The 11,797-nt window shown below is 41.4% G+C and overlaps 1 pseudogene; it reads right to left on the reverse strand.

The window, feature by feature from the left end:
• Positions 1 to 732: 732 nt before the first annotated feature.
• LOC117091287 lies at positions 733 to 832 on the reverse strand (annotated as a pseudogene).
• Between the last annotated feature and the right edge of the window lie 10,965 nt (positions 833 to 11,797).

Here is an 11,797-nt window from a genome sequence, read left to right on the forward strand (position 1 = left end):
GGAGGTGGCAGAGGAGTAAAATGGATTGTGTGAGGGTCCTTAATTGTGGTTGTTTAATGCACTACTTTTGTGCTAGTTGGCCTCCTGCTGGGAGGTGGTGCTTTCAAGAGAGCATCATCTGTGACAGTATGGGATCAGGTGGTGGGTGGGGCCATAGAACTCCCTGGAGCATGCTCCCTTGGTCTTCAGCTACCAGGGTGGGTAGGGAAAGGCCATAAGGTGGGAGCAGGGCTAGTTGTGTCTGAGCTCAGAATCTCCTTGGGTGGGTCTTACTGTGGTTGCTGTGGAGGATGGGGTTATGGTTCCCAGGTCAATGGAGTTTTGTTTCTAGGAAGCTTATGGCTGCCTCTGCTGTGTCACACAGGTTGTCAGGAAAGTGGGGGAAAACTTGCTATCACAGGCCTCACTCAGCTCCCATGCAACCCAAAAGGCCAGTCTCACTCCCACCATGCTTCCCCCTACAGCAGCACTGAGTCTGTTTCCAGGCAGTGGGTGAGCAGGGCTGAGAATGTGCCCCAGGCTACCAGCCTCCCAGCTGCAAAAGCAAGTAGGGTTTTCAGGCTTCCCCACCTGTGGGGTCTGCCCACTGGATTCATGTCCTCCCCCGAATTCTGGCCAGGAGACTTCTTATTCAGTTGGAATTTTTACAAAATTCAGCTGGAGGTTTCCTTCTCCCTGTGGCCTTTTCCCAGTACTTCTGGCAGCCCTCCCCAAGGACCTCTGTGAGACAAGGCAGAAATGGCTTCCTAGGGGAGCCAGAGAGCTGGTGCTCCACATGTTGAGAGAAACTTCTCTAGTAAACTATGGAAATGATCCCTGAAAGTATAGTCTTCCAGGTATTTTTTACATAACAGCTCAACCTAATCCTAAGTATCACAGCCATACAGTCAGAGACTTTCTGCATCTATGCACAGGTCATATGGTCCATTCTTTGTTCTTCCCCTGGGTAAACAGGGAGCAGAAGAGGCATTCAAGTCTGGTTTGATTAGGAACTTTAAAATATTTTTTCCATATATAATTTTTCCCTGTGTAATAGACTTACCATTCCCCAGGTCTATGTAACCTCTCAGCCTCAGTAAAACTCTAAATTAAACAAAATTTGCCTTCTACCTTCCCAGCATTTTTCTCCCCCAAGAAAATGTGGTTACAGGTGCCTTAAGAACTTTTTCTAGAAAATATACTTGCAGTTTTTCTAAGCCTTAAAGTTTAAACCAGTGTTTCTCAAAGAGTTGTCTCAGGTGTGCATCAAAATTACCTGGGAGTATTGTTGTTACTCTGAAGAGTAACATGGAGTCTTGGGCCTTGAACTCCCTCAGTCCCACTACCCAGAGGTGGAGCATCTGTGGTTTAGAAGCTCTCTAGGTGACTGTAAGGAACAAAAAAGCCTTAGAGTCCACTGCTTTCAAGTAGACACTAGAGACCATTTTGGCTACCCGTCAGGTCACCTCTCCCTCCACAGAGATAGAGTTACCTCCCACCCATCTTGCTAAAACCAGAGCTTCAGAAATTCTACTGCTTTTCTGCTCAGAGTGTAAACCATGGACTAGCAGCATTGACATTGTTGGGTGGTTGTTAAAAATGCCCATCTTGGGCCTCACTTTAGATCTACCAATCCAGAATCTTCATTTTAACAAGCTGTCCAGGTGATTCCTAAGCAGGTAAGTATAGGGGAGGCACTAAGCTCCAGCACTGTGCCTTCATTTGCAATACAACAGAGCCCTCCTCCATTCCCATGGCTTGGCTAAGGACACAACTTACATGGTGCGCAAATCTGCCACTGAGGAGGGCAATGGTATAATCATTTACTGAGCATCTGTTGAGGGCCACAGACAAGATAGTGGGAAGATGTCTGCAATGGTTAATTTTATGTGTCAATTTAGCTAGGCCACATCATCCAGATATTTGGTCAAACACTAATCTAGATGTTGTTATGAAGATATTTTTTAGTTGAGATTAACATTTAAGTCAGTAGATTTTGAGTAAAGCAGATTATCTTCCTTCCATGATGTGGGTGGGTCTTATTCAATCCACTGAAGTATATTAAGAGGATAACGACTGACCTCTCTTGAGGAAGAGGAAATTGTGCCAGCAGACAGCCTGTGGAGTTGAGCTGCAACATGGACACTTCCCTGAGTCTCCAGCCTTCTGCCCTACCCTGCATATGTTGGACTTGCCAGCCTCCACAATGTGTGAGACGATGCCTTAAAATAAATCTCTGTCTCTGTCTCTCTCTCATATATAATATCACATATTTATATCTGTCTATCTATATCTATCTATCATCTATCCATCTCTCTGTCTCTATCTAATCTCCTGTTGATTCTGTTTCTCTGGAGAATCCTAATATGCTACAAAACCAATCCAAATCTCCTTTACTGCCACACACTTTTCTCATCGCGTTCTTCCATTTTTCCCTATCGCCTATGGAATCAATCCAAAACTCCTTAGCATGAAATTCAAGGTCTCATCTTCCACACACTGCCACATTTCTGTCTCATCAGGCTACTCTGTGTTTCAGACCAGCTTTCATGTCTCTGCTTGTTCCATCTCTCCCTGGCCTCCTCCTGAAATCCTTCTCGTCTCTGACCCATCTTCACTTATCAAATACAAACACACAACTGTTTGTTGAATGTTATCGAATAAAATCTTCCCCTTCCCACCAGCCTCTTATCGTCATTATGCTCTGAAAGACCGCTGAATAATTATTTATGAAATGTATTATCATTAGATTAATGTATATCTTATTATCTCACTAGACTTCAAGTCCCTTGAAGGCAGGAAATATGTTTTATTACACATTTTATTTGTTTACATGTATTCCTCTTATTGTCTATTCAGTAAAATTTACTAAATGAATACAACATTGTTGTATGTTTGATTTTTTTAATGGACTTATTAAGTATATTGTAAATACTAAACATGGAGGGGGACTACGTTGGTTGGTTGGTTTGTTTACTTTATAACAGAAAAAGTCACAACAAGAAGACTAACGCTCTCAGAGATTGCTATTGTATGGAATATCTAAAATAGAATTCCTCTTCCTTTATTCCTGGTGCTCTCTTCCTGCTTTGTTTTTCTTTGTAGTATTTTCCACTATCTGGCATTTCCTTTATGTGCAGTGTTATCTGTTTATTACTTATCTTCTTCCTCGAGAATATAGGCTCTATGAGAGTGTGAACTTGTGAGCGCTTAATAAATATTTTTGAATGAACTCATTTATCTTTGAGCATGAATGCATGGTCAAGTCAGGAGTGTCTGTCCACTAAAAATAACAAAAACATTTACATACTCAAGTGGAAGAAGCTGAATATGAATATTCAACTGTAGAATGGTGAAAAGTCAATCTTACTGATTTTGGTTTTTCTCTTGGGTAACGTAAGAGGCCGGCCTCGGATAGAGGTTCTCCAACTTAATTTTTATTATCAGAGTCCCTTTCTTAAAATCAAGTGTTACATAAAACTATTGCAACCCTGTTGAAGGACTGTCTGCCCAGAGGAAGAGTGACTTTTTCTGACTTGCACAAAGACTCCATGTGGACTAGTAGTGGCCCCTCATGGAGCTCTAATACATAAATCAGATGAAAATGATATTTACTGCTCTGTTAAAGCAGGGATGACGAAACTTGTTCTTTGGGCATCCACCTTATCATTCCCTTGTGGTCCCTAAGGCATCTTTGGGGAAAATAGGACTTCATGAAAAGCACTTTGAAAACCACATTATTCAGTGCCTCTGGGGGAAACTTCCAGCTCCAAGCATCATTAATCAGGTGGGACTTTCAGCCTAAAACAACTGAGGACTAAGGAGGTGTGAAGTTTTGATAGAAACTGATGTGGCACTGATTTCATAGAGAAGTGAGACGGGGAGGCTGACAGCATCTGTAAGCATTTAGATTATAATGGAACCAGGGGCAATAAGCAGCCTGGATTTTGAGATCGAACCAAGCTAGGAAAACCTAATTGCTTTTTTTTTTCTTTCTTTTTTAAAAGGGAGTGAGAATTGCATGTTAATAAAAGAGAGAGAGAAAATGAAGATGTAACATAACCCAATTTTGGTAAAGCACTTAATACAGTATCTAATAAAGTCTTACTTGCAAAATGAATTCAAATTGAATTAGATTTGGACTCTAGCATTCTATACAGGCTGAAAGCTGAGGGCTGGTGACATCGAAACCAAGGATAGATGCGATGTATCACATTACAGAGGTGTCTCATAGCCCTGCCCCAGGAATAAATGAAACTCTAGTGTTAGTTAACAGCTTCATTAATGATCTACACGATGAGACAAAAGAGTATATTAATGAATGTTATTGAAGAAACTGTGGAGAGATGCTGAGAACTCCAGGTTCAACTGAGAGGTTTGCAATGAGAAAATAAATATGCAGAAACAACTGGGAAGAAACAGCTTAGGGCTTAGGCACTGATATTTGGGGGCAAATGCTTTGCAAGATTTTGAGAAAATGCATTTCTTAAGCCTTATAAAATAGAATTCTTGGAGATTTGAATAAAATAAACATTTATGGCACCCATGAAATTAAGGTTACACCTAACCTGTATGCCCAGGGCAATTATTTCCCCCAAGAAAGCAAACATATAAGTAAATAACCACTGGGCATTATAAAGTAGCAGCTAGATAAAAGTTATTTTTTTACCTTTTTCACTTTTGCTCTTTTTTTTTTTTTTTTTTTTTGATGGAATCTTGCTCTGTTTCCTAGGCTGGAGTACAGTGGTGTGATCTCAGCTCACTACAGTCTCCACCTCCCGGGTTCAAGCAATTCTCTGCCTCAGCCTCCTGAGTAGCTGGGATTATAGGCACCCGCCACCACACCTGGCTAATTTTTTTATATTTTTAGTAGAGACAGGGTTTCACCATCTTGGCCAGGCTGGTCTTGAACTCCTGACCTCGTGATTCACCCGCCTCGGCCTCCAAAAGTGCTGGGATTACAGGCGTGAGCCACCACGCCCGACCACTTTTGCTCTTTCCTTTGACATGTTTGTGGCAGAACTCTGGTATAGGATTGCTACGAAGAACAATAGAAAGGGATTTAGTTAAATAATTAATTTTATTTTAGAAACATGGTCTAACTCTGTCACCCAGGCTGGAGTGCAGTGGTGTGATCATAGCTCACTGTAACCTCAAACTCCCAAGCTCAAGTGATCCTTCCACCTCATCCTCCTGAGTAGCTGGGTCTATAGGTCCACCACCATGTCTAGCTAATTAAAAAACAAAAAAAAATTTAGAGGAAAAGTCATGCTATGTTTCCAGGCTGGTCTAGAACTCCTCTTGGCCTCAAGAGATTTTCCTGCCTCAGTCTTCCAAAGTGCTAAGATTACAGGCATGAGTCACTGTACCCAGCAGGTTTAACTGGTTTTTGGTTTTGTTTATTAAAGGAGACGACATTAGCAGATCCAGGCAGCATTCATAAAGCGTTGCACCTTGCCTTCTTTCCCCTGCCCTCCCAAAAAAAAGGACTTCAGTGGCTTCTAGATTTTTTTTCAGAGGAAGGTGCAAAAGGCTTTAAGAATCCACATGGTGTCAAAGTTGAATACTTCCCCTCCATCACTGCCTCCCAAACCAGTACTGTACAGAGAAAGAAAGCCAACACATATTCCATGGTAAAGTCATTAACTTAACCTTTTTCCTTTTTGTCGTTTCTACGTAGCAGGATGCAAAGCAGAGTCCTTAACCTTAGGAAACGCATGTTCTAGTGGGGAGAGAGCCAAAAACATAACATTGAAAGAAACAAGTGTTCACATCTCCATATGAGATGGGAGCTTAGGAGAAAACAGGGACATCTTCATGGAGGATGAAGCATTTGAACCATGATTTGAAAACTCAATAAGCATTTCCCAGGCTATCAATCAGACAAGAAAATGATGGGGAGGCGAGTGGCAGTAGGAGCAGGAAATGAGGCCAAAATGGCAGAAGGCACCAAATCATGACTAACCTTAAAAGCTGTTTAAAAGAATTTTAATTTTATTCTCTCTGTGTTGGGAAATCATTGGAGAATTTTGCGTCGGAGGATGACATTATGGTAACAGCCTCCTAACCATTTGTCTCTTCTGGCTTTATCCTCCTACAGTCCAGTCTCAGCATAGCAGCCAGACTTATCTTGTTAAAATGTAACCTAGATAATGACATCTGCTCAAAACCTTCAAAGGCTTCCCATATCAGAGAAACAGAGGCCTAGGTACTTGCTATGACTTGCAAAGTTCTACATGATCTGGTTGCCAGTCACTCCCTTACCTCTTCTGGTTCTGCCGTCCCCCTTTTGCCTGTTCCACTTCTCTCCAACCACCAGAAAATGCAAGGCACAGGTCCACCTCCAGGACTTTGTGCCTGCTCTTCCTTCTTGTAACACCTGTCACCCAGATCCTGCATGTTTCACTACTTAGTCCTCTAAATGTTATCAGCCAATGAGTTCATCTTGCCTACTGCACAGATAGGGCCAATTCACAGCAGTATTGCAGTGAAGAAACAGTTTACTTAACATAACACCAGTCAAGCAAAAGGATGGGAGTTTGTTATTAGTCAAATCAGCCTCCCTAATAAACTCAGAGGCTAAGGTTTTTATTAATAATTTGGTGGGCTGGGGTCTAGAGAATGGGTGATGCTGATTGGTTGGGGATAAAATCATCGGGGTGTGGAAAAGAGTCCTCTTGTGCTGAGCCTGCCTTTGAGTGGGGCCACAGTTATGGGTCCAGGTGAAGTCAGTCAGTTGTTAGAATGCAAAAGTCTGAAAAGCATCTCCAAAGACCAATCTTAGGTTCTGTTAGGTAGATGCCATTACTTTTAATGACAAAAACTGCAATTACTTGTGCACCAACCTAATATAATGGTGACGCTATCTATATGAGCAACTGGGAAATTCACAAATCTTAGGATCTCTGGCCATATGACTCCTGAGCAGTAAGGAATTACAGAAAAACAAGATAGGGGACAATGGCTGGTTATCATTTAGCTACATCCGTATCTTTGCAAGTTCAGGCCGCTCCCATAATTCTAATTTTGTGGTCTTTTATCAGCCTTACAAAGGTAGTTTCAGTTGCCAAACAAGGAGGGATCAGTTTTATGGAGGGACTACTATCATTCTTGCTTTAAGGTATAACCTAAATTCCTTCCATGGTTAGCTTGGCCTACAACGAGGAATGCACAAAGACAACCAGACTGTGAGGCTAGAAGCAAGATGAAGTCAGCTATGCTAGACTCCTCTTGCTGTCATAATCTTTGCAAAGGTGGTTTCATCAACACCCTGCCAAAATGCCACATTTGCAGTGAAACCACTCTATCTAAAACTTCATCTCCCTCCCCCGGCACTCGTATTTCCTCCCTTGTTTTGTCTACTTTATGAATATGTATCATTTTCTTTTCTTTTCTTTTTTATAGAGACAGGGTCTCCCTATGTTGCTCAATCTGGTCTTGACCTCTTGGGCTCAATGGATCCTCCTGCTTCAGCCTCCCCAAGTGCTGGGATTTTAGGCATGAGCCACCATGCCCAGCCTCACTTTCTAATACACTATATTACTTACTTATGTATTTTATCATCTCCTCCCATTAGAAAATAAGATCCATGAGGGCAAGAATTTTTGTCTTTGTTCAATTCTATAAGTCCCATGGCTGGAATAATTTCTACACATAGTAGATCCTCGATAAATATTTTTGAATAAATGAGTAAATGGATGAACTAAGGAAAGATAGAATAAAGGAGGCTGCAGGGAGACCTTTCAAGAGGCGATTGTAATTCTGAGGTAGCCTTAAACAAGGACAATAGACGTGGAGGAAGAAAATTGGAAATGGGTACCAGAGATACTCAGGATGTAGAATCAACAGAAATTGAATTGCAGTGAGATTAAGAAGATAGGAAGTATTCAGGAAGAATGATTCCCAGGTTTCTGGCTAAGGCAGCCAGGTACATGATAATGACATTTGCCCAGATAGGGAACATGGTAGAATAGGAAAGAAAGGGAGAAGATGATGGATTCAGATTTTGATATGTTGAGTTTAAAATATCTGATAGAAATTTGGCTGGATCTAAACATTGTCTGTTGGATATTCATGTTTTAGAAAGACAATGGGAAGTGCTGATTTTTATTTTTGTTTTGTTTTTCCAGAGTCTTCTCTATGCAGCTGAAACTTCAAACAAAGCTACTCTGGCTCCCTGCAGCCAGCTCTGAGTTGCAGAAAGTAGCAAAGTCACTCATAGCACCAGTAAAGGAAAAACTGTTTTTCTATACTCACAACACTTCAGACCCCAAATGTGTGGGCTTTCCACACCAAGCAATTCTCCAATTTTCTAAGGACACCAACTAAGTGTCCTACACTTTAACTCAATTATGACACTAATTACCTGTGGTTGGTACAGACTTCACAGATGAATGGTTCAGTCCCACAAGACTGTCCCCAACTTGAGAAATCAATTACAAGTCCCAGGTTGTCACCTGTACTTCTGACCAACTGGCTATAAATCAGGTATTCCTATAACCCTTCCTCATGTTCAATACTTTGCTATAACTGCTCACAAACATCAGGGAAATATTTACTTACATTTACTGATTTATTATTGTTAAAATAAAAACCTTAGACAAATTAAATTTAACAGAGTTTAATTGAGCAAAGAACTATTCATGAATTGGGCAGCCCCCAAACCAGAAAAGGCTCAGAGAGGCTCCAGCAGCATCACATGATAGAAGCAGATATATAGACAGAAAAAGGAAAGTGACATACAGAAAATGGAAGTGAGTTGCAGAAACAGCCAGATGGGCTAGAGCTCAGTGTTTGCATTATTTGAACCTGGTTTAAACAGTTGGTCACCTCTGATTTGCCAAAACTCAGTGATTGGCACAAGAGTGGCACAGTTAGTTTACACATCCCATTAGTTTACAGTTTACTATGTACAGAGAAAGCTTTAGGCTGAACTTAAAATATGTGAGGCAGCTTAAGGCTAAACTTACTTTAACAACATAAAGGATATTGCAAAGGATACAGATGAACAGCTAAGTGGAAAGGATACACAAGGCAATGCATCGGGGAGGGGTGCAGAGTTTCCACACCCTCTCTAGGCATGCCACTCTCCCAGCACCTCACTGTGTTTACTGACCTGGAAGCTCTCCAAACCCCACTGCTTAGGGTTTTTATGGAGGGTCCTTTATGTAGTTGATTATATCATTGGTCATCAGTGATTGACCTCAGTCTTCAGGTTTTTTTCCCCACTCTCCGGAGGTTAGAAAATGGGGCTGAAAGTTTCAACTCCAGCCGGGCGCAGTGGCTCAAGCCTGTAATCCCAGCACTTTGGGAGGCCTAGACGGGCAGATCACGAGGTCAGGAGATAGAGACCATCCTGGCTAACACTGCGAAACCCTGTCTCTACTAAAAAAAAAATTCAAAACCTAGCCGGGCGAGGTGGCAGGCGCCTGTAGTCCCAGCTACTCAGGAGGCTGAGGCAGGAGAATGGTGTAAACCCAGGAGGCGGAATTTGCAGTGAGCGGAGATCCAGCCACTGCACTCCAGCCTGGGTGACAGAGCAAGACTCCGTCTCAAAAAAAAAAAAAGAAAGTTTCAACCCCTAATCACACAGTTGGTTCCTCTGGCAACTGGTCCCCATCCTCCAAGTGTCAACTCATTAACATAAACTCAGGTGTGGTTGGAAAACGCTTATTATGAATAACAAAGAATGCTCCTCTCACCTCATCACTCAGGAAATTCCAAGGGGAGACTAAACATATATTTCTTATTATGTCACCACCAGACAGGAGGCCCAGCTGGTGAAGGACAGTCAAAGAAGATGAGAAGCCAGGCATGTGAGTATGTGCAAGTATGTGCAAGAACCATGGCCTACCCCCATTCATTCATTCAAGAAGCTAAGAGGAGGCAATGGGGAGGAAGCGCTGCTGTATCTTTGGCACACAGGTAACCAGTGAAGAAGCCCGATGATTGATATCCACTGTCTGCCCTGGGAACTTAGCAGTCTGGTCATGGGGCTCTGCTGGTTGCCTTCATGTTGACATACACCAAGGTAAAGGAAACTTGGGCCTTCTGGTTGAGATAAATTTCTGGATAGAGATATTTCTGAGTATATAATTTTTATCTTATGAAGAGAAATGATAAATACTAACATGATCCTCTGAATGGATAAGGTTGAGAAATGCCATCTTAAAACATGACTAGGAGACCAGAATATGCTACTAAAGCTGTCCTCACAAGGTTAACAAGGATTCTGGACAGAAATATGTTATAACTAAGCATTTATCGGGCTGCACTTTGGCCTGCTTCCTTGTAACCAAAAGTCATGGAGCACTAGTTGCTGACCACTTGCATCCCCATTGTTTCTGTGGACAGGATTTCTGATAGGCTTTTGTTTAAAAACTCCTTAAGATATTTCTCAGATTCTAAGTTTCAGCTGATGACAACCAGTTTGAAGACCTCCAAAAGAAGAACCAAACTGCATGAGAATTCAGTTTCTTCATCTCCCTACCTCATGACTTCACCTTGTGCTCTTTGACCAATAACCATCTCCCCACTTTGGCCCTCTCCAAAATCCTTAAAAACCCTAATCCCAAACTCCTCAGGGAGACGGATTTGAGGTTCCCTCCCATTCCCTCATTCAATGGCCCTGCAATCTCTGCTGCAGCCTGGTGTCTCAGCATATTTACTTGACACATGCATCAAGCAACAAACCTTTTACTGTTATACTACCCAAAATATGCCTCCTTGGCATGAGGACTATTTTGAGCTGGTTATTTAGAGAAACTGCCGACACACACACAAAAACTCTGAAATGAAGAGTAGAAGTTACCCTATTGTAAGAGAAATTTACATCTATAAAGGAAATCTCCATTTGTAAGGGTGTTTCCCTGATTCCATCAGGAAGAGAAGGATGACTCAATCACTAGAAACACCCATCAATGGAAAAAGCATCAGTTTAAATCTGCATAACAAACCTTACTCTTGTTTACAGTGTTTTTTCCTGGCCAACTCCCTATAACTGGGACTTTCCCCCAAACTCTTCTAACTTTGTATCAAGGGATGATCATATTTAAGCCTGAAAAGTAATACAACTTTTTGAGATCTACTCTTTATAGTTAATATTGGAGAATTTATTCTTTGAGATTTTCCTGTGTATCTCCCATGTATATGGGGTATACATGTTATTAAACTTCTCTTTATTTTTCTCTTGTTAATCTGTGTTTTGCATCAGAGACTCTCGACTAAGAATTTAGGAGGGCAGAGAGAAAATTATTTTTCCTCTCTGTTACAGAGTCAATTAAAAATGAGTTGAACAAACTCTAAGAAACATACTCTTACCAGGAGTGACACACACACACACACACACACACACACACAGTCACGTGTCAATATATGTTCTGAGAAATGCATCATTAGGTGATATTGTTATTGTGTGAACATCAGAATGTACTTACACAAACCTAAATTGTACAGCCTACTTACTACATACCCAGGCTATATGGCATAACCTGTTGCTCCCAGGCTACAGGCCTGTATTACATGTTACTGCACTGAATGCTATAGGCAATCATAACACAATGTTAAGTATTTGTGTATCTAAACATAGAAAAGGTAGAGTAAAAACACAACGAGATATAAAAGATAAAAAATGGTATACCTGTACAGGGTGCTTTCTGTGAATGAAGCCTGCAGGATTGGCAATTGTTCTGGGTGAGTCAGTGAGTGAGTGGTGAGTGAACATGAAGACCTAGAACATTACTGTACATGCCTACAGACTATAAACATTGTACACTTACGCTATATTTACTAAAATTATTTTGTTTCTTCAATAATAAAT

The sequence above is a fragment of the Trachypithecus francoisi genome, unplaced genomic scaffold (assembly GCF_009764315.1).
Source record: "Trachypithecus francoisi isolate TF-2019V2 unplaced genomic scaffold, Tfra_2.0 Lachesis_group11, whole genome shotgun sequence".
Lineage (NCBI taxonomy): Eukaryota > Metazoa > Chordata > Mammalia > Primates > Cercopithecidae > Trachypithecus > Trachypithecus francoisi.